We start from the raw sequence: 24,582 nt of genomic DNA on the forward strand, positions 1-24,582 counted from the left end.
GAATAAGGTGGCGGTGAAGAACTGTTATCCCCTTCTGAGGATTGATGATCTTTTTGACCAACTTCAGGGTGCATATTGGTTCTCCAAGATTGATTTGTAATTGGGTTATCATTATATGTGAGTCCGGGATGAGGATGTGCATAAGACAACTTTTCGGACTCGATATGGTCATTATGAGTTCGTGGTGATGGCACTTGGGCTCACCAATTCTCCAATCATGTTCATGGATGTCATGAACCGTGTGTAGACAGATGTTGGATCGATATGTGATAGTCTTTATTGTTGATATCTTGGTCTATTCCAAGACTCAGGAGCAACATGAGGATTACTTGAGGGAAGTGCTTGAGACATTGAGGAGGGAGAGACTTTTTGCAAAGTTCTCCAAGTGCGAGTTCTGGTTGCACAATGTGCAATTTCTGGGGCACATTGTCAACCAGAAGGGTATTCTAGTCGATCCGGACAAGGTAGAGGTCGTGATGCAGTGGGAGGTTCCGAGTTCTCCATTCGAGATTCAGAGTTTTCTTGGTCTAGCAGGTTACTATCGGAGATTCATCCAGGATTTCTCCAAGATCGTTGTTCCATTGACCCGACTGACCAAGAAGTCGGTGACATTTCGCTGGGGGCCCGAGCAACATGCAACTTTTGAGACTCTCAGATAGCGGTTGTGTAAGGCGGCGATTCAGAACCTGCTAGAGGGTGTGGATGATTTTGTGATTTATTGTGATGCCTCGATCACAGGTTTGGGTGCAGTGTTGATGCAGCGGGGTCACGTGATCGCTTGCGCTTCGATGCAACTGAAGCCTCATAAGACGAACAATCCAAAGCAAAATTTTGAGTTGGGGGCCGTTATTTTCGCCCTTAGGATTTGGTGGAATTACCTCTATGGGGTTCCTTGTACTATTTACACAGACCACAAGAGCCTAAGATATTTGATGGATCAGTCGAATCTGAATATGAGGCAGCGTCGTTGGTTGGATGTGGTGAAGGATTATGATTACGAGATCCTTTATCACCCAGGGAAGGCTAATGTAGTGGCTGATGCTCTCAGCCACAAGGCTATTGTGGTTCCGAATAGAGAGATATGCTTGAGGATGACAGTGATTACTCCATTGTTGGAGCGGATCTGCGAGGCTTAGGTTGAGGCTATGAAAGAAGGGCACCGGAAGAGTGAGCGCATTGTGGGTCAGGTGGCATCCTTCAATTATGATAGCCGTGGATTGTTGACCCTACACCGACGGGTTCTAATGGAGGAGGCCCACAATTCGAGGTTCTCCATCCATCCCGGGGTGACGAAGACGTATAGGGATCTTCGTTCTGATTATTGGTGGCCCTGCATGAAACGGGATGTAGCATGGTATGTGGAGCAGTGCTTGACTTGCAAGAAGGTTAAGGCCGCTCATTAGCGACCTCATGACAAGATGAAATTGTTGGAGATTGTCGTATGGAAATTGGAAGACATCACCATGGATTTCATCACGAAGCTTCACAGGACCGCCCACAGAGTGGATTCTATCTGGGTCATCGTGGATCATTTGACCAAGAGCGCACATTTTATTTCAATCCAGGAGAGTATATCTGCAGAGAAGTTGGTTGAGATTTGTGCCCGGGAGGTAGTGGCACGTCATGGGGTGCCGGTATCAGTGGTTTCGGATAGGGATGTTCATTTTACTTCCAGATTTTGGAAGCGATTTCATGACAAGATGGGCACTCGTCTCTTTTTCAGTACATCATTTCATCCGCAAACCGATGGTCAGAGTGAGCGGACTATTCATACTCTTAAGGATATGTTGCATGCGTGCGTGTTGGATTTTGGTGGGAGTTAGGATATGTATCTTCCGTTAGTGGAATATCGTATAACAACAGTTATCATGAAAGCATCGATCGACATCCTCTTGAGATGCTTTACAGGAGGAAGTGTAGGACCCCGATTTTTTAGGGCAAGGTCAGTCTTGTTGGGTTTTAAGCACTATAACACTCCTATGTTGCACATGCAAACCTAGATGCTTTGGATCTATATTTTTCTCTAATTATACATGCGATTTCAATTTTCCAAAGCACACATTCTAACTAGCATACAATAGAGGATATACATCATAAAAACCAAGTTAGATGAATACCTCTTGATGTAGTTTGTAGTTCTTGGCCTTAGAAAGCTTTGACACCTCAAGTGTGATGCCTTTAATGTGTCATAAACACCAAATGCAAAAGGAGGCTTGAGAGAGTAGGCTAATTAGCCCAAAATCGATTATCACTCTCTTAGAATGAATGGGCAACCGATTTTAGCTCTACGGGGTTGCTTTTATAGTGTTACAAAGGCTAGGGTTTCATCCATGCAAACCCTAATGCACCATGACCCTTCATATTACTTAGGCTCCACAGGTTAAACCTCCATGGACTTTTATATTGGTTTAGCCCATCCTAATTAACCATGGATCATTGGCCTACACTATAAGAATCATTGATTTACTTAATCAGTCCCCATATATTTAATCAGTCTCTTTTGATCACTAAATTAATTCCAAATTAATTCTTGATCAATACTAATTAAATAATAGGATTTCTCATTTAATATAGTATACTTATAATATATTAATAAATCACATATAATCTTTCTCTCAAAAGTCCATCCTATCAAATTGCACTGGTGAAGGCAACCCAAAAGGACCATGCTACTATCAGGTCAAGTACATCCCAGTTATAGTTATGGGCTTAAACACCTAATCCAACTGTCTCCTACTTGGATAAGTCTAATGACTATAGCTTCCAATGCATCTTCAAAATCCGATTAGCAATCGTAGCTTTCAAAAGTTGTTGTCCAACTCTGACCTAGTCAGTGACGCATACTTTAGATAAGGGATCGTATAATCCTCTGTTCTTCAAGATATCATGTGGAAAAATACATGGAACATTGTCATACTTATTGTCCTACAATTTGTTTCCCGATTTCCGATTTGTCTGACATAGAACATAATTGAACACATCAATTTAGTTCTGATCGGGCCCGACACATAAGTCAAAAAAAATCATCGAGGGGCCCAAGATATCGCTTTTAATACTCTTAGGATAAAAGGAACACATAAACTTCAACATTATATGCTTGTACTAACTACTCGTTAGATCATGCACAACGATACGTTTTATAACATCAAGTTACTGATGCATTTTCGTATCATCAATGCTCAACCAACTCGTAGTCAACAACTCATATATCTTGGTTTTAAGACTATATGATATTATCATCTCACAATCACTCATGATAAATTCCATGAAGTGATTCATATGAGCGTGAGTTTAATCCAATACTCAAATATTATTTTAGGAGTACTCATGAACGTTGTAGCATACTTTTGCTATGTCTAACACTTTAGACAATCTACAAGCCAATTCATGACAGTCTAACCTCATAACCTACTTCCAAAGTATGATCAACTATGGATAGTTTGAATAATCTTATTATTTTGTAAGTCAAAACATGCAAAAGTGAAACAATAGTAAATAATTGACACAAGATAGTAACATTACTTATAAATAAAACTCCTTTTATTCAATCATCAAATGTCAATTACAGTTTAGCTATTACAAGTTTCTAAATATTTATCTAATCACTTAAACAAATATCGTCCGTTAGCCCAATGCCCATTGCATGCTGCAAGTGCCTAACCCTACTCAGTCCCTTCGTGAGGGGATCTGTTGGGTTGTCCTCTGACGATATCCTCTTCACAACGAGGTTTCCTTCTTCTACTTGATGTCTTATGATGTGGTACTTTCTATTGATATTTCTGGATCTACCATGATCTCGCGGTTCCTTGGTTAAGGCAACCACCCTTTCATTATTATAGAATATCTCCACAGGCTCCTTTATGGATGGTACAAATCCAAGGACTCCGATGAAGTTTTTCAACCATATCACCTCTTTCGATGCTTCGCTCGCTGCTATGTACTCCGATTCACACTTTCAATCAACTATAGTCTCTTGCTTGGAACTCTTCCATGTTACTACTCCTCCATTCAGGGTAAACACCCAGCTCGACTGAGAGCGTAAATTATCTCTGTCGGTCTGAAAATCGGCATCACAATACCCTGTCACTATCAAGTCATCACTCCTACCTAGGGTAAGAACCCAGTCCTTAGTCCTCCGCAGGTACTTAAGAATGTTCTTTACTGTAGTCCAGTGAGCTTTACCAGGATTCCCTTGATATCTGCTGACCATGCTTAAAGCAAAGGCTACATCAAAGCAAGTAAAAGTCATAGCATACATGATCAAGCCAACTGCAGAAGCATATGGTACTCGACTCATCTCTGCTATCTCAACCTCTCTACTCGGACTCTGAGTCTTACTCAGTTTGGTATTGCTTTGGATATGTAAGTCACCTTTCTTTGAGTTCTCCATGCTGAAACGCTTCAACACCTTGTCCAAGTAGGTACTTTCACTAAGTCCTATTAGTCTTTTACTCCTGTTTCTCAATATCCTTATCCCTAGAATATAGGCAGCTGCTCCAAGGTCCTTCATAACGAAACACTTCCCAAGCCATGACTTCACTTCCTGCAAGGTTGGGATGTTATTTCCTAAGAGTAGTATGTCATCCACATACAACACTAGAAAGCTAACTATGCTCCCACTAGCTTTGACATATACGTAGGACTCATCTTCGCTTCTCGAAAATCCAAACTCTTTGACTTTCTCTCAAAACAAAGATTCCATTTGCGAGATGCTTGTTTCAATCCATAGATGGATTTCTCAAGCTTATACACTCTATTAGTTTACTTTGCATTAACAAAACCCTCTGACTGACTCATGTAAACATCTTCAACAAACTTTCCATTAAGGAAAGCGGTTTTGACATCCATTTGCCATATTTCATAATCATGAAACGTAGCCATGGCTAACATAACCCTTATAGATTTAATCTTTTCTACTGGTGAGAAGGTCTCATCATAGTCAACTCCTTGAGTTTGAGTAAAGCCCTTCGCAACCAGTCGCACTTTATATGTGTGTACTTTCCCATCCATGTCGGTCTTCTTCTTGAAGATCCATTTGCACCCGACTGTCTTACGACCCGGTACATTATCAACCAAGTTCCAAACTTGATTTCCATACATGGACTGAATCTCGAGGTCCATTGCCTCTTTCTATTTAGCAAACTCGGGGCCTGCCATGGTTTCCTTGTAGTTGTTAGGTTCATCCATACTTATCAATGTAATATCACTGATAAATGTATCACCTTTAGCTATTATATGAAAACCATATAACACTGGTGGAACATTAACTCTACTGGAACGTCTTAAAGGTACTGATTCCTCAGTCGGTTCAACAAGAGTTTCCTCCCTGGGTTGAGCGCTAGTGTTTGAGGTTCCTTCATCACTTAACTCTTGAAGCACTTCAAGGTCAATTTTCCTCCCACTTTCCTCTTGGCATATGAGTTCTCTCTTTCAAAAGCCTCCTCTCCTCGCAACGAAGACAACATTGTCACTCAGTCTATAGAAGAGATGCCCAAAGGACTTATGCGAGTAGCCGATGAAATTACATCGCTCACTGCAAGGTTCGAGCTTGTCGTGAGTATCTTTTCTCACAAAATCCTCGCAACCCCAAACTTTGAAGTGATCCAACGAGGGAACCTCCCATGTCCACATCTCGTGAGGTGTTTTGGCAACCTTCTTAGTAGGGACTAGATTAAGGATGTGGGCGACAGTCTCTAAGGCATACCCCCCAGAATGAGATAGGTAACAAAGCTCGAATCATCATGGAACGAACCAGGTACAAAAAGGTTTGATTGCGACTCTCAGCCACACCATTCAACTGCGGTGTCCTAGGTGGCTTCAACAGTGAAACAATTCCACATTCCTTAAGATAGTCTAGGAACTCGATACTAAGATACTCACCACCTCGATCGGATCAGAGCATCTTTATCTTCCTGCCCAATTGATTCTCCACTTCTTGATTAAGCTCTTTGAACTTTTCAAAGGTTTCTGACTTATGCTTGATTAAATAGATATAGCCATATCTAATGTAATCATCAGTAAAAGTCACGTAGAAGTGATTAGCATCCCTTGTGGCGGTTCTCAAGGGTCCACACACATCAGTGTGTATGAGATCCAACAGACCTTCACCCCTTTCACAAGTACTAGTGAATGGTGACTTGGTCATCTTTCCAAGCAAACAAGATTCGCAAGTGTCATCCGACTTCAGGTCGAATGACTCCAAAACTCCATCCTTTTGGAGTTGGGCTATGCGTTTCTTGTTGACATGCCCAAGACGAAAATGCCACAAGCATGCCTTGTCCAAAACATTGGACGAATCAATATTCAACAGATTATTTCCTAGGTTATCTACAACCATCATAGTTTCATATATACCATTACAATGTAATGCTTCAAAATAAAATGTACGATTATAATAAACATTAATACTACCAATTTCATTATTAAACGAAAAGGTAAAACCTTGTTTATACAAACTGTGAAAGGAAATAATATTTCTCGTCATTTCCATCGAGTAACAACAATTATTCAATTCTAAATTTAACCCACTACTAAGCAATAAAGAATAAACTCCAATCTTGTGACAGGCGACATTTTCCTATTTCCCATGATTAAGTTTATCTTCCCATGCTCCACATCCCTACTTCCTTTTAGTCCCTTCAAATCAGAATAAATGTGAAATCCACAACCTGTATCAAGGACCCAAGAATTAGCATGTGATGAATTATTAGAAAGAATAGTGTAAATACCTGCAAAGGTGGGCTTTATCTTCCCATCCTTAATGTCTTGAAAGTATTTGGGGTAGCTTCGTTTCCAGTGCCATTTTTCATGACAATGGAAGCATTCTGCTTCCTTTGGATTGGTAGAGGGATTAGCAGAACCAAATTTGGTTCCAATGGAAGAGGATCCATCAAGAGACTTTCCCTTGTGGCTCTAAGAAGGAGCCTTCCTATTCTTCCCTTTCCCATGTCCGACTGCCAGAACAGGGGCAACAGCAGTAGGAGGAGTAGGTACAAATGACTTGCCTTTCAAGTTGCTTTCTACGGTTCTTAGAAGGCCTTGAAGATTTCTAAGAGTGACCTCCTCCTTGTTCATATGATAGGTCATACGAAACTGATCATAAGAAGAAGGCAATGAATGCAGGATGATGTCAATGGCCAACTCTTCATCGAAGTTCACATTTAACTTCATCAAACGGTCCACATGTCTTTGCATCTTTTGCAAGTGGGCTATGATGGACTCTCCGTACTTCATTTTGGTTGTGATCATGGAGGCAATGATCTCATACCTTTCATGCCGAGCACTTTCAGGGTACATTTCCATTAAATCTTGGTGTATTTCTAAGGGCCATAAGTCCTATAGGACTTTTGAAGCTCATCAGTCATGGTAGCAATCATAATACATGACACCTTTGTCACGTCCCACTCATGAACCCAGTATTCCTCGATTTGTTCGGGAGTAGCAGTTTGTTCATCGATCTCCTTCAGCTCTTTATCCAGGACATATTCTTTGTCCTCGTAGCGAAGGGGCACACAAATGTTTTTGATCCAATCGTTAAAGTTTGACCCATCGAAGATAGTTCTCCCAACCATAGGGAGAATGAGCTTGAAGGGTTGGAGCCTGAAGTATTGTTTGGAATAAACATCTGAAAATAAAGAAGAACAAAGTTTAGATTAGATGAGAATCCGTAATATAACACCCAAATGAAATATTAAGGCTAGGACCCAAGAACAAAGTTTAGATTAGATGAGAATCCTTAATATAACACCCAAAAGAAAGAAGAACAAAGTTTACAATTCAGAAGAGGGATGCCGTAGTCCAATTGCAAAACATTTGAAGGTAGGTAAATGACGATTTACCAATTTCCACCATGAAAAACGAAATTGATTATTAAGTTTTAATTGGATTGAAATTCCTAGATTCTTTTGAGATTCATTGAACTTTTCAATGGCATGTTTAAATCTCAATTGTGCCCTTCAAGTTTGTGATTGCGATGCCGAGGATCACAAACAAGGTGTGAATTACCATGCAAATATGCTTGGTACTCTTAATGTTACAAATCACCTAATCAATGTGCCGGTTAACCAAACAGGCTCCATTGATCTATGATTAACATCAAGCTACCCTTTGTCACCCTTGTTAGTCCCAGATTAGTGTTCCAGTTAACCACACACGATGCACTAACGACTAAGCAAGGTGCAAAGTGCAATTTCATGGAATAGCACCATTTTCACATTTTTCCTAAAGTAACTAAGACTGGGAATTTAATAAAATTTTAGTTACTTTATAATTATCATTATACTTATAACGAGAATTAATGTCCTATCCTACCCGTTCGGCTAACGACCCTCAACCAATCAAGGAAGCGGTGGGTGAGAGTGGACACCCATTAAACCACCATTTTGCAGGTAGTAACCTTATACCCCTCTTATAGACCGGCTTCATGAATGAGGTCTACTTATAATATTATAATAATATAATGGTTGAATTTTTTAACTTTTAAAATGCTAAGGTTTGGAATTAAATGGTTCGTTAGTGAGACTTTACAAATTCCAAAAGTTGAGGGCAAGTTTTGTAACTGTTCAAAACTTTTGGTTTCCATAACTTATGAAAACTTATGAGCTTTAATGTTCATGAATGAGACTCAGTTACAAAAATCACTTCAAGAACAAGTTAGATCAATTTTAACTAACAACATTATCATATAATATACCATTCATCTAATCTAACTCATATAGCAAGGCAATTCATATCAAATAATACATATAATTATCTTATTATCTCAAAGTTGACAATTGTCCTTTAATGGGATGAGGATCATCATTACCAAATCAGAAAATATGATTTTTATGATTACAAAACAGTTTATGGTAGTAACCATAATCAAATTCTGGCCAAAAACTTGAAATTCTGCAACTAGAAGCCTCCACTCGACGAGTACATGAACTGGACTTGTCAAGTTTCCCTTTTAGTGAGTGAACTCGTCGATTCAGAACATTGGACTCGGCGATTTCATCAATCCAAGGCCAGAAAATCGATTTTTTCAGCTTTGAAAATAAGCAAACATCAAATATAATAGAAAACAATCCTAGTCTCTGATACCACTATTGGGTTTTAAGCACTATAACATTCCTATGGTACACATGTAACCCTAGATGCTTTGGATCTATGTTATCTCTAATTATACATGTAATGTCAATTTTCCAAAGCACACATCCTAACTAGCATACAATAGAGGACATACAACATAAAAACCAAGTTAGATGAATACCTCTTGATGTAGTTTGTAGTTCTTAGCCTTAGAAAGCTTTAGCACCTCAAGTGTGATGCCTCTAATGTGTCACAAACACCAAATGCAAAAGGAGGCTTGAGAGGATAGGCTAATTAGCTCAAAATCGATTATCACTGTCTTAGAATGAAAGGGTAATAGATTTTAGCTCTAAGGGATTGCTTTTATAGTGTTACAAAGGATAGGGTTTCATCCATACAAACCCTAATGCACCATGACCCTTCATATTACTTAGGCTCCATGGGTTAAACCTCCATGGACTTTCGTATTGGTTTAGCCCGTCCTAATTAACCATGGATCATTGGCCCACACTATAAGAATCATTAATTTACTTAATCAATCCCCGTATATTTAATCAGTCTCTTTTGATCACTAAATTAATTCCAAATTATTTCTTGATCAATACTAATTAAATAATATGTTTTGTTAATTAATATGTTATACTTATAATATATTAATAAATCACAAATAACCTTTCTCTCAAAAGTCCATCCTATCAAATTGCACTGGTGAAGGCAACCCAAAAGGACCATGCTACTATCAGACCTAGTACATCCCAGTTATAGTTATAGTCTTAGACACCTAATCCAACAGGTCTGCGGGTCATGGGGAGTATTGAGGTGGTGCTCAAGACCATTGAGTTGATTCAGTAGGTTCGGAGCAGGCTCTAGACATCTCAGGGTCGGCAGAAGAGTTATGTTGACAGGCGGCGATCATACTTGGAGTTCCAGGTGGGAGATATGGTTCTCTTGAAGGTGTCGCCTTGGAAAGGTGTCATCCGATTCAGGAAATGGGGCAAGCTGGGCCCTAGGTATCTTGGTCCCTTCAGGGTTTTGGCCCGGGTGGGTTGGCTTGCTTATCGTCAAGATCTACTAGTCGAGCTCAGTCATATTCATAGTATATTTCATGTCTCTCAGCTGCGGAAGTGTTTAGTGGATGATTCCGCAGTTGTACCATTGGAGGATATTCAGGTGGATGACTGCCTAAATTATATCGAGAGAATGGTGGTAATTTTTTATCAGAAGACGTAGACCTTGAGGAACAAGGTTGTAGAGTTGGTGAAGGTGTAGTGGCAACACCGCAAGGGGTCGGAGTGGACTTGGGAGCCTGAGGATGAGATGATAGAGCATTATCTAGAGTTGTTCGGGGCAGCGGACTTCGAGGATGAAGTCTGATACAACTGGGGGAGAATTATAATGCTTGAATCTCGATAAGGTTCTCTTTTAACCTTGCACTATTAATTTGTCCCATTTTACCCTTGAGTTGTACGTGGGGCGTACAACAAGGTACTCTTAGTGTACAAGTGGTGAAGCTAGTATGCGGGGTGTACCAAGTGGTACGCTTAGCGTACTCATACGAGGGTGTTGATCGGGGTCCAGAATGCGTACGCGAGACGTACAGCTTCATACATGGGGCGTACACAAGGTTTAATGAAAACCCTAATTTCTAGGGTTGGCCACCATTTAAGAATCCTTGTGGACTTGAAACCCTCATTTTATCAGCCTCCTTGTTTTCCTTACCCTAAATTCAAACGCTAATTCCATCTTGTTTATTTTTGAGCTTAGAAGGCCATTTTGAGGTGTACTTTTGGTGCTTTGAAGGAAGGTGTCCATCCTTGAAGCTTCATTGGAGGAGTGAAGGTGTATAGATCAAGAACCTTATCATCCTTTGGCACTCATTTGAGGTATAAAGTCTTGAAATTGATGCTTATTAGCTTAGATCTCTTTTGGTTTGGGTTTATGGACCATTTTTGTCCCATTGATGAGATCTTATGAGTTCATCTTGTTTCTGAAGCTTAGAGTTGCCAGTCTTGGTGTTATTTGGTTCCTTGAGTCATAAAGTTGCCATTTTTGAGGTTGAGATCCATCCATGTATGATTTTGGGCCAGTTTCATGAAAATAGAATGTTATATTTTGAGTGTAGATTCATTTGGGGCATGCAAAGTTACCAAGTTAGTGACTTTATTGGTCTAGACATTGATTAGGACTCAGATCTGTGGTTTGGACCTTTGTGCTAAGCATTATGTGTTTAATGGAAAACTTTGGCTTATTAGAGGAGTACGCTGGGCATACAAGTCTGTACGCACAATGTACAAGCCAGCATGCTTGTACGCGCTGCGTACAACTGAGTTTGCCCTGTATACTTAGTCAGAGTGGGATTTGGATATTTGGGCCTCGATTTGGGCCATTTCATGGATTTGGTTGCTTTGGGCCTTAGTGGGCTATCTGAAATCAGGCTTTTAGGCTTTAGAGTATGGCCCATTAGAGGGGTTTGGCCCTAATTTGGAAAATTGGGCCATAAGTGAGCCTCAAGTGGGCTTTGGAAGTATAGTTAGTGTTGGGCCTTTTATATTGTGGACCTGGGCCTTAGTCATGGATCAAATTGGGCCAGGGGTAAAATGGTCATTTTACCCCAAGTATGGAGTATTGGATATTGATTGGAACCTAAGTATTGATTGGATGTTATTTTGTACTGATAACTCGGGGAGTTGTCATGACAAAAACTAGGGACTTCTTTCTATGAGATTCAGCATTTGAGGTGAGTTTCCTATTTGGGTTTAGCGGGTCTAAGGCACCAATGCCGACCCTTATTGATTATGCTAAGATGCTAGGAGTCTGCGTGACTTTTGCATGTGTTATGTGCTGCTATGTATATCGGGCGGGGCTAGATGTCAGGCAAGGCCTGAAAAGTGGAACGTATGCTAGTGTTTATGATCATTATGTGTGTTAGCATGATTATGTGATATTGATTGTATATGTATAGTGGGCGATACCTAGTGAAATGCGAGGCCTAAGAATAATAGATATGTATATCAAGTGGGGCTTGCTGTCGGGTGGGGCCCAATGCAGGGCGAGGCCTGATGTCGGATGGCAGCCCACTGTATGATTTAGTATGTATGGTATGGGGTAGTTTGGGGAACTCACTAAGCTTTGTGCTTACGGTTTTCAGTTTATGTTTCAGGTACTTCCAGTTCCAAGGGGAAGAGCTCGGGTTGATTGCATCATACACACCATTGGGATTCCCCGTATGATATTTTACTCTAATTTCTATGACATTTAATACATTGGTTTTGTTGAGATGTATGAATGAAATTTGAAAATACTATTTTTTTCTATTTTAAAAATGAGATTTTTGGGACCATATTTTGGGATGTTACATATTCGTTGATGATACCACACCTTTAGTAACAAATGTAGCTTCTAGCTCCTGCAAAGGGATGTTGATTAGATGAAACCATTCATATATTGTTAGGGGCAGTAACCTATTGCTAGACGCCAAGTATTGTCTATGTCAGTCTGTAATGAATCTTGTGCAAGTGGGAGATTCTTGAATCTATATGCCCAAGAATCATTATTAAGTGACATTGGTAATAATATATGATCCTATAGGATCACACCTTTATCAATTTGGCATATTTGGTATATTTATTATTAGTATGATTATTAATAAATAATATCAATTATTGTATTTTATTAGGGAATAATTATTATTTTGTAAAAATAATAATTATAAGAGAGTATAACTAGTTATAATTTCATATGGTAGGAATTAGTAAGTCATGCACAACCTTTTGGACAAGTTGGATTCTTTTGTCTTTTACCTAAAGACAAAGTTTATATTTTATAAACTTTGAGTTTATATAAATTGAAGAATCTTTCTTATAATAAAAGGTATGGCCGAATTTATTAAACGAATATGGAGGTTGCTTGTCAACCTTCATGCTTTGTTTCCCCATGCTTCTAAAGGCTAAAAATACTTTAGAGTATTTTATTATTAGTCCCTTACTTTGCATGGGGTATATAAAGAATGTGTCTTGCATGTTTTTTGGCTCGTTTTTTGTCTTAATCCCTCTCTTAGAAGACATAACCGAAAATTGTCTTTATTTTCCTCCTCCTCCTCATCCTTTCTCTCTCTCTCTCTTCCTCTCCCTCTCTCTCTCTCTCTCTCTCTCTTTTTATGTTAGTTTGGTGGCTTAAATGCTTTCTTGAGTTGTCTCCTTTAGTGCTTATTTTAGTTAAGCACTTAAAGACTTCAGACACTCAAGAATACAAGAAGTAACTAGCATTACAAGTGCCTTACTCTTGATGGTGGATACACATAGAGAAATTCTAGTCTCGAAATTTTTCTATCTTCATCAACACCCCGAAACCAAGTGGTTTCAAAGGTTGTCATTCTAAAAACTCTTTGGTTGTTTTTATTTCATTCTAATCTCTATAAATATATCCTTGATGGTTTGATTTTGTTATAAACTAAAAATAAACTTGTTATTTTTTAACACTTCTATTGACCGGTTATTTTCCTAGTTGTTAGGGTTTGGGAGTGAACCATCAGAGACACGAGATTTCTGGTGCTAGCTTCCAAGAGTGTTTTCAAGAAAGATTGTTTGATTGTTTACTACAACAATCAAAGGGTATGTAATCTTCTACGTATTTTAAAATTAGCTAGGGTTATAAAAGGTTCTTGTTATTCTATAGAATGTTACTTCAATATGATGTATGACCCAACTGAGGTATACTTTAATTTTAAAGTTATTAAAACTTATCGTCTGCCAAACCAATCATCTTTTGGTCCTATCTGATGCTTGCATCAGCATATGTTGGACTCTCTCCCTTCCAAATTTCCATTCAAAGTAAAACAACTTGAGGTTTTGAAATTGGTTGACCCATAAATTCCTACCCAGACCTCGAATGTTCAGCCCTCGGAAGGTGAGAAATCATCAAAAAAATAAAGGTCATATCAAGATCAAATCCAAGAAACGCCATGCCTCTTCTCCTACTAAAGCTCTTGCCAAAAAGAGATCCAAAACAGGTGAATCCTCTCAACACGATTCATAAATCCATTCTTGACATGACGCTAGGTCTTTGCCTACCCCAATTGTCCACTCTTCTGATGCACCCATCGGAGCTTCAAAATCACGTGCCTATACATGGGGAGTCTACACATAATTTTCCCCATCCTCTCAAAAGGAAGGTATCGGCATTGAACAAAGTTCTGTGTACCCCTGGAACACACTTATGAGTCATTGATATCCCTATCTTTTATACACATGAATGAAGTGAGGCCATTGACAAAGTTCCTAAGCTTTTCGAGCCAGGGGTTGTCCCTACAACCTCATAAGCCTAAACTAAGTTGATATCCACCATGGATAAAGTATGCTCAGGTGTTAGTTCTGACATTTGGAATGAAACACTTGACAAGGCTTAACTTAGACATCCAACTCTGACTAGATAAGAAATAAAGTTTATCCTGATCAGAGTGAGATAACGAGCACTTTGCAGCTAGCTCACAATGATGCATCCAACCGATTCCGAATTTGCTACTCTTCTGCCTATCTCAAACAAAATGAATTATAATAATGTTCCCAGTAACACAGATGATCCATCGAACGATGCTAATTAAACTTCTCCACGTGATGCTACCAGACTCCAAGAGGAGATATGTCCGATTCTACTTTCATATCCGAAGAGCCTCCTCGTAAAAGTCCCACTGTTTAAAAGGAAGTTAAAACTGTGTTTGATGATGATTCCACCTCATTTGCCACCCTTCCCTCACAAAATGCATTCCAATTTGTGCAACCATCCTCCTACAAAGTTCAAACTGACTTCGGATTATCCTCGTCTTCAGACGACATGGATGTTGAGGATAAGGATGGTGATCAAGATGATCAAGTTCAAGCTACTCAAGGTTATAAAAATGATGATTGCAGTGAGAATGATGATGAAGATGATGATAAGCATTCCGAAGGACAACTCGGTTAAAGGATCCTCTAGTGAACAAATTGCGGACCCATTTTCTCTTCTTGAACTACAAGATAAAGTTGACAAAGTCAACTCCAAGATCGACAATGTCAATACCAAAGTCGGAGCGCTTGACTCCAGAATAGATTTGATGATAAAATCTCTTTCCGAGATCAAGTATGTTCCTCCCTCGAAACTTGACAGAGCAAACCAATTGGATCAACTTATCTCACTTCGTTTAAAGCATACCTTACAAGAAGCTGAGCAGAGATACAAATAGAACCTTGATCACCACATCTCCACCATCTCTATAATGCATAAAATTCATGAAGATATGATCACTACTAGAAATGAACTCATCAATCAGACTCATATTCATCATAAGAAACAAATTCATTAACTGGAGAAGAAGCCCCAAGAGAAAGATGTGATGAACATGATAATGCAACAAATTCTAATCAAGGTAATTCGGTCTACCCAACACTTTATGGACATTCCAAGTTACAAGTGCGACGAAGTCCTTCTAATCATGGAAGAAACGCTTGATACCCTCAAAGATCAAGATCCAAAGGCCGATGCATATGATAAGCTCACCAAAAAGATTAACTTGGGCTTCCAAAATGACTTTAAAATTTTTGGCGATCTTCAACCTGGAGCAGTTCTTACAATGGAAGCCAGACCATACCATGCAAGAAGGGGATAAAAGATGTCTAGGTGGAAACCAAGCTCGAAATTTCAACTCGGAGATGATTCAACAAATGAAGATGAAGATGAACTCATGGTGGCAGGTGAAAAGAGATAAGGTGAAGTGGATGAAGAAATTGAAGGTGATAATGATGGTGTAGAGAAATTATGAGAGTGGTGCTTACTCTATCATCTGAAAGAGAGCAACCCTCATCTATAAAAATTGTTTCGGACAAAGAAAATCAAAAATGGTCCTTAGTTGTTTCGCCATGAAATCTTGGCAACACGTTCAAACGTAGCAAATAAATGGCATAGCTAAAGACAAAGCTCACAATTGATGCATTCCGGGCTACCCAACAAATGTATCCTCCAAGTCCTGCTCTGAGGATAGATTTTATTGATGAAGGCTCTATAATACAAAAATCCAATGATTTTCCTACCATTCCTTTGATTTCTCCATTCTCTAAAGCTTAGATTACTCCAGTTGGACAACAAATCATTTCTTCCACCTCCACTGTGACAACCCGTTGTTTTAGCTCAACAAAAGGTCAATCTTGGTCAACAAAAGTCAAACTTCTTACTTTTGATCTATCTTAATTAAGAAGGTTTAAATTCTAGATGGGTTAAAAATCCTTTAAATTACAAGTGTTGCATGAATTTAGGGTGAAATGCATGAAAACCAAGAACTTTGTCCGAGCCGCAAACCCCCTCGCAGCCATGAACACTTCGGAGTCGCAAACCCCTTCGGAGCCGTGAACCTCTTCGGACCGTGATCAAGCTTCAGACCGTGAACCCTCGGTTCACAGTCGTGAACTCCTCGGCCGCAAACACCTCCCTATATATAAATGTTTGATCGATTTTATCTTCATTTCTTCACTTCTGGCCATGATCTCTTCCATTCTCTCTTAAGTATCATCCTCAAGAACACCCTCTTCTTCCCTTAAACACCCCTTTCCTTTTATATCTCTTTGATATACCACAAAAAGGCCTTCAAAAACTCACCAATGCACAAGATGTTCAAGTGTTCTTCACATCTTTGGGCCGTGAACCACTCATAGGGTTGTGAACCCTTCAACATGGGCCGTGAACACTCATGTGTTCTTGGGCTGTGAACCCTCCTTAGGGTCGTAAACACCATTTCAGACTCCTAAGTTGCTTCTAACACTCTTTTAGTGAGCTATTATTTCATCTTTGGTTTTTTCCCAAACACCTTTGTAGTTATATTCACTAACTATATACATATATGTGTAATAATATGCTAATTAGGACTCATTTGTGTCTCGGGACTTTGTTCATGGAACTTATCATCCTATATTGAATCTTCAAATTGAATCACCACATAAGGTGAGTTCATACCCCCATATCTTTTTCCAACTTTTTAATGTTCTAGGGGGGGGGGGATACAAGTATAACACATTAAATTTTGTGTTTAAAATATAAATTACTTATTATGTGTTACTTATCATTATTATGTATGAAAACATGAAACTGTTAATAATCGTGAAAATGAACATACAAACTATAATAGGTATAGTTTATGGATTAAAGGATTCTTTTTACAAAATTTCTTGTTATTTAAAAAGAAGTTTTTATTACTTTATATAACTAATTAATACAGGATTGTGAACCGCTCGATGTACCATTCATGGTACCCGCTAGAAACTTAATTATAACCAGAGTCTCCTTAAAGGAGAGTGTGATTTGGGGTATAGATCTATATGGTACTAACTATGTATTAGTATGGTTATAATGAATATTCACAATAAGTATTAACTAACTATTTACATAAAGATATACTTTTCCTAGAACTTTCCTAAGGGATATTAACTATATGATACTCAGTATATACAATTGGATTAGATAAAACTGAAGTCTGATAGATAGTGGAATGTGTGTTTTCTGTCTTACTTCCTGTTCCTTGTTTGGTTGTGAGCTTAGGGCAGATTCACCCATTCAACTGTTTGTTCGATCTCGGTTATATACAACTCGTATGTATTAAGTGATCATAGGAGGGTAGTATCGTCGCATCAGGTATCCAGAACAACCAGGTCTTTATTCAGTTTAACATATCAACAAAATTAGACATCATTGTGGTAAGTATATTATGTATACTTGTGCTTTTCAATCTTAGAACAACGTACAAATCTAGTCGGTTTTATAGAAAATATAGGATTTTCTATGGTAAACATAATTTTTTTAAGGTAAACTGTTTTCGATGGATCTTTCTGAAAACAATAAACATTTATTACCGAAAACAATATTTCACAATAGAGTTACTGAAATTAGAAACTTGTCTGTAAAAGGTTTAATATGTATTATTAAACTAGTATAGCATAAAAGACCTTAAATGGTTAATTCTATAATTCTTTAGTTTATACATCATGGTTATATATAATTAATATCCAATAGGCAGTGGAATGGGTGACTTTCGCCTTACTTCCTGTTCCTTGTTTGGTTGTGGGCTTAGGGCAGATTCACACATTTAACTGTTCGTTCGATATTAGATTATATATAACCAGTATAAACTAAGTGATTATAGAAGGAACTATTGTGGTTACCATTTTACTAAAGAAAATATATGATTTTCTTAAGAAATATTTTCATCAAATATAAAAGAATTAATACAGTTAACTCCGTAAGCACCTAGTGGATACGCCAGTGTTATATACAATGAAGATCTAACAAACAATGGGATGTGTGACTTCCGTCTTATTTCCTGTTCCTTGTTTGGTTGTGGGCTTAGGGAAGATTCACACAATCGATTGTTTCTTTACTCTGGATTTTATATAAATCGTATCCATTAAGTACTCACAGAAGGAATAGTAAGAGTCATTTTTTTTACTTATTCTTCATCACATCAGAAGATATAGGATCTTTTGGAGGAACTGGCTAACTTTTTCAAAAAGAACTTAGAATATACTTTTCTTTTTATAACAAAAATGTTTATGAACTCACCAGCTTAAATGCTGATCTACTCTTTCAAAATAACTTGTATTCTTAGGAAACTAGTAGACAGGTACACGTTCAAGGATTCAAAAGATGGAGCATAATAGCTTCATGTCTTTGTTTTGTTATTTACTGTTGGAGTAAATCTTTTGTGAATCGAATATGTTGTAACCACTTTAATATTAATGCAATGGTTGTTTGTTACTTTGATTACTATGATGCATGTGTTGTGATACTGAGCATGACGTCCTTTGCCCCCGAACGTTTTCGCTGTTCCGGTTTGGGGGTGTGACATCCACTCCGAACACCCCTGTGAAAGACAAAGGCAAGGGAATCCTTTTAGAAAGAATCAGCCAAAACTGGCCATTGAAAATGGAAAAAAAGCCTAGTCTTTAGAGGAAATTGAAAGAAAAATGGAAAAGATCCTTCAAATTCAAGTTGTGAATGACAATTCGAATCCCTTTTGAGGTATTTCTCCCTACTATTCTCAAGGAATGATCTACAATAATCATTTTGTTCCTTTTAAAAGCTATTCTCTTCAAACAAAAAACTTCGAGCAACGAGATCTTCTCATCTCTCTTCATGGAAAGTTTTATGTCAAGTTTGACCGTCTACACCCCTCTGACAACAAAGAAACACTCATCAAAATTGAGAGATCAATAGAGAGAGAGAGAGAGAGAGAGAGGGAAATGAGAGAGAGAGAGAGAGAGACTAAGCACATTCCATTCCACCAACACTCTTCCTCAAGATAAATCTTGTTCCAGGTACAAAATCACCAAGTTTAATGGTTTCGGAATGAAGATTCTTGGAAAGCTTGATCTCTACTACATTCTCTACTACTACTACATCTTCCAGAACAATAAAGAGAAAATGAAGATCTCCGATGCTGATTTCCCTTCAATTAATCTGAATGATAGTCTTGTTATTGCAGCTCATCTGAAAGACTGACAAACCTCTGAATTTAGAACAGGAACATACAACTCAACTCTCAACTAGTTAAAAGTCCACATTGTTGAGTTTGGACGATCTGATGTGGAGTTTACTCACGTATTCAGAAATGACAAAATTATATCCTATTAGTACTGATCTTGAAGGCATTAATCTCCTCGATGAAGGCCCTATCGGAGATCCTAAGCCAAGATTTGATTATAAGAAAAAAGCTTGAACAAGAAGGAGTTTTTCAGAATTAGAGACAAGCATTTGGTTCCTACCAACCTTCTTCAGAAATTCATCTCCAAAACTGATAAGAATAATGCTCCAGAAGAAATCAAAAATGATTTCGTTGAGCACATCATGTGGTACATTGAAGTTTGAAGTCGGATGCAAAAAGCCTATCTCTTTGCCTTTGAACATTCATGTAGGAAGACTGAGGATTGATAAGGACGCTTAGGGGGAGATTTTTAGCGCATGAAGATTCATGTAGAAAGACTGAGGATTGATAAGCCTATCTCGTTCCGAGATTGTGTATGTACCAAGATGAGAAGGTTTCCAAAAAGAATATAGTTTAGAGATTAGTTAAAAGTGATATGTCAGAAGTAAAACTACTTATTTGTTGTTTAATGTATGTTACTTAGTGTCGTAAAACTAACAAGATCAACAACAACGGCTGTGTCAAGCTGTTAATCTTCTATCCATGTACACTTTATTTGTATCTTTCTTTTGTAACTTATTGTCTATAAAAGGAGTGGCAACCTTGTAAACTGTAACAACTTCATTTCAATCAAATTAAGAACTATTCAATTAATCATTTTTCTTTAACATTCTTCTCGTTCTAAATATTGTTCAATATTCATACTTTAATTTACTTTACTTGAGCACTTTGTTAAGTTATATTCTTCAAGATTGGACTAGTTCAACCAAATTTTACTGGACTTATGATTACCAGCAACCATTGTTGTTATTTAACTCAAGGTTTGAGTTTTCAAACCTTGTCCGTGTAAATTCGTGCTCTCATGGGATTGTGTCGATATAGAGGTGTGTGTCGCTACAAGTGTGGCAGATCAATTATATCAGTAGGGATTGTCCTCATAGATCGAGTATGATTTATTTTCACTATAATCAGGTAGGCCACAATAAGGATGACTGCACCGAGATTGACGGGTGGAGTGGTGAGGGTACCTGCTCATTATTCTTTTTCACATGGGTTTTGTTCGGTAGTAGGTGGATCATTAGATTAGTTATCTATCAATTTTTTATAGTTGGTTTATTCATTCATTGTCATCGGTTGAGTTCGTTGGAGGATTTTGGAGATATATTAGTGGAAAGTGCTTTGGATGCGTCAATATTCACCGATTCTAGTGAAGTGTGTATCCTGGTTTTGTAGTGTGTGTAACCTAGATTGTTTGGTCTTGGAATGTTAGTTAATGCAAGCTTAGGTTGGTGTGGTCTTGAGTAGTAAGGTTGTGGAATGGGTTGGGAATTCAAATGGTTATGATGTTGGAGAGACATAGATCATGAACTAGTGGTACTGGCGATAACTAGATCCAGAGGAAGCGACACTAGATCATCATGCGGTGTCGGTAACGACGATGACTAGATCTTGATGCAGTGATGCAAAGCAAGAACTGGTGCTCCAGTGAAGACGACACTTTTTTATTGTAAGGCCAGCTAGGGTTCCCAAAAGTTTACACCATAAGTAGTTAAGTTTCCGGCGAGATCCGAAACTCCAAAGATGATAAGAGCGACATAAAGAAGGAGAAACTCACAAGGTCGAAAGGAGAAGGCATATCTGATGGAAGATTTCGTGGCAGAGATGTAGAAGCCATCGAAGGAGGAAGAAGAACTGGAGAAGGAAATGAGCTCTAGTTTGGTGGTTGGTTGGGTATTAGCAGCAATAGAGGGAGTAGGCGTCTTCGGTGGCTGTCTACAGGATATGATTTTTTTTAAGAGGAGAAGAAATTTGATAAGGGAAAATTTTGGACAAGAAATGCAACTCCAAAGATTATTAGAGAAGGTTACTGGAAGTGGAGGTCAGCGACAAAATATTATGGCCACCAGCTCAGAGTTAGTGAGAGTTTAACCTTTGGTATCTAATACCGTGTTAATATTATAACTTATCTTTCAATCTTTCAAATAGTAATTACAATGAAATATATAAAAGCAATACATAAATCAAAAAGATATTAAACCTCAACCCAAACTTTACACAGTGACATATACGGTATACCACATCAACAAACAATATGGGAAACATATTTTTTTGTTTCTATTTGTTACTAGTTTATAACCCGTTAGAATCATAATTACAAAATTAATTAAATTTTTGTAGTAAAAACTCAAAACTATTAATCAATTATTTTAAATAAATTATTAATTAAGATATATTTATTATTTATATATAAGATTATAATCGTTGATTTAAACTAATACGTGTAATTATATCATTTTCTAATCTGTATTAATTTTATTTTATTTTTTATTATAATGTTATTAATTTAATATAATTAGAATGAGAAATTTAAATTTTAAAATTTCAAATGAAAAATTAATAATTTGACAAATAATATATTAATGATTTTTAATAAAATAACAGATGACAAAAGAAAAATAAAAGTATTCTTTAATTTTTTTTATCCTCTTCAATGAACAATATGGAAAACATATCTTTTTTTTTTCCTTTGTTACTGTAGGTTACGATGATTAGATTAATCAAAACTATTATTTAGTGGACCCAAATAGATCTTCATGAGCAAATGATCAAATCGCTATAATATCTCATCGACTTGAACAAAGGCAACTAAAATTGCAAATCGATAATGGAAGGGCAAAATAGTAATTCACCAAAGGCAATAGTCTACTTAAACCCCTAGTTTGAAGTATGAACCAAAAATCATTAGAGAATATGGAACTCCAACTGTCCACCATCTTTTTCCTCTTCCTCTCAACAACAGTTTTACTTGCTGCAACCACCACCGGCCAACAAACATCCGACGATATTGACACCGAGTTCATCCGTCAAAGCTGCGAGTCAACTCGGTACCCTGACACCTGCTTCACCTCTCTCTCCAACTACTCCAGCGCCGTTCAACATGACTCCGGCCGCCTCGCTAGGGTCGCTATTCATGTCGCTCTCTCCAACGCCACCCACATGGCCAACTACGTCTCCAACATATCCCGCGACGCAGCAGAACAAAACAACAACACCACCAGGGAATTCGCTGCAATCAGCGACTGTTCATCGCTGTTTGAAGACGCTGTAGACGAAATCAAGAAGTCGCGAACGGAAATGAAGCGTCTGGGTTTGACCGGAGAATCGGTGAAGTTCCAGCTCAGCAACGTGCAGACATGGATGAGCGCCGCCTTGACCAACGAAGACACATGTACCGACGGGTTTCAGAAGGTGGACGACGGCAACATGAAGGCGGACGTTTGTGATCGTGTGGCGGCGGTTAAGAAGGTGACGAGTAACGCTTTGGCGTTGGTTAACAGTTATGCCGATAAGATATCGGCGTAGTGTTGACGAGCGGTTGTTAAAAGTGTTATAGGACTTGTGTGTGTAATTGAGTGAAACATTTTTTTTTTTTTAAATTCTCCATTAACAATTTGATTTGGTGAGAAATTGATTGATAATACTTGAAAAAAATATATATTTACGTCGTTTGCTATATATGGTATGCATATTTATTTAATTTTATATCAAGTATGGTGAATTAAGGAAGAGTATTTTATATAATAATAAGTTTATAAGGTATTTATTTATTTTTTATTCGCCATTAAATATTTGATTTGGTGATAAACTGATTGATATTAAACAAATAATATGTTTACATCGATTGTAATGGTATTTATATTTATTTAATTTTATATAAGTTATGATGAAGTTAATAAAGAGTTATACTTCAATAAATTTATAGAAGACTAAATTTTATAAAATTTATTGTAGTTTATTTGTTTTCTGCTTAATCATCGATCGGATTATTTTATTTATTTATTTATTTATTTATTTTTTTTTTTGAGATTATGCTTTTCTAAGCGCTGTGAACTTTTCAATAAAGAATTGCAGAAAAATGATTGGAAAAATATATTTTTACTTAAAATTTATTAGTTTAAAAAATCATAAATCATACATATATTTATTCGAATGTAAATTAATCAAATCCCAAATTAGTGATTTTTAAAAATAATTCACATTTTTATCTTCTTAGTGTTATTGTTTTATTATAGTTTTACATTGATAACAAAATATTCAAATGTTTCTGATATGAAGAATATTAAGAAAATATAATGAATTATATAATGAGTTTATGATAAGGTAGAGTTGTTTGATAGTTTTTATTGAGTCAAATCTGAGTGAGTTAGGGCGTGACTGAGTGAGAAGTTTTGGCTGAACCGAACCCTGTTGTTTTATTATGCACTAGTTATGAGATCCATGTATTACATAAGTTAATTAAAAAAAATAGTTAAATATAAAAGTCAAAATATTTAAAAAAAATTAATTTATAAGAAAATAAGAAAAACAATGATTTATTATAATGGATATGTTTTTTATTTTTAAAATTTACACAAATAATTTAAATAAAGAAAACAAACTAATGAACTTTAATTTTAGAAATTTTAAAATTAAAAGATAAGTTTATTAATGAAATTAATATCCATTTATTACTACATTTATTGCAATTATTATATTAAAATATTATGTGGAATTTAACAAAATAGAAAAACTCATAAAATAATATGTGGAAAAAAAATTAATTCAAAATAACCAAAATTTGACAAATTGAACGAGAGTGTGATAAGTGTCAAAAAAAAATTCATTTATTAGAGAAGATTTGATTGGTTTTGCTAAATGATAAAAATGATCATATACAAGTCTATTCATTTTAGTCAAATTATAAATTTTGTCCTTATGGTTTGCAAAAAATTGGGATTTTTGTCCAAAACTTTTTTAGAGTTGCACTAGTGGTCTTAAATAAGAATTTATTACCGATTTGGTCCAAAACTATTTAA

The 24,582-nt window shown here is 37.1% G+C and overlaps 1 pseudogene; it reads left to right on the plus strand.

The window, feature by feature from the left end:
- Positions 1-22,451: 22,451 nt before the first annotated feature.
- On the plus strand, positions 22,452-23,240 carry LOC145071481 (pectinesterase inhibitor 7 pseudogene; annotated as a pseudogene).
- Positions 23,241-24,582: the final 1,342 nt, after the last annotated feature.

The sequence above is a fragment of the Lactuca serriola genome, chromosome 8 (assembly GCF_051521515.1).
Source record: "Lactuca serriola cultivar US96UC23 chromosome 8, Lser_US96UC23_V15, whole genome shotgun sequence".
Taxonomy (NCBI): Eukaryota; Viridiplantae; Streptophyta; class Magnoliopsida; order Asterales; family Asteraceae; genus Lactuca; species Lactuca serriola.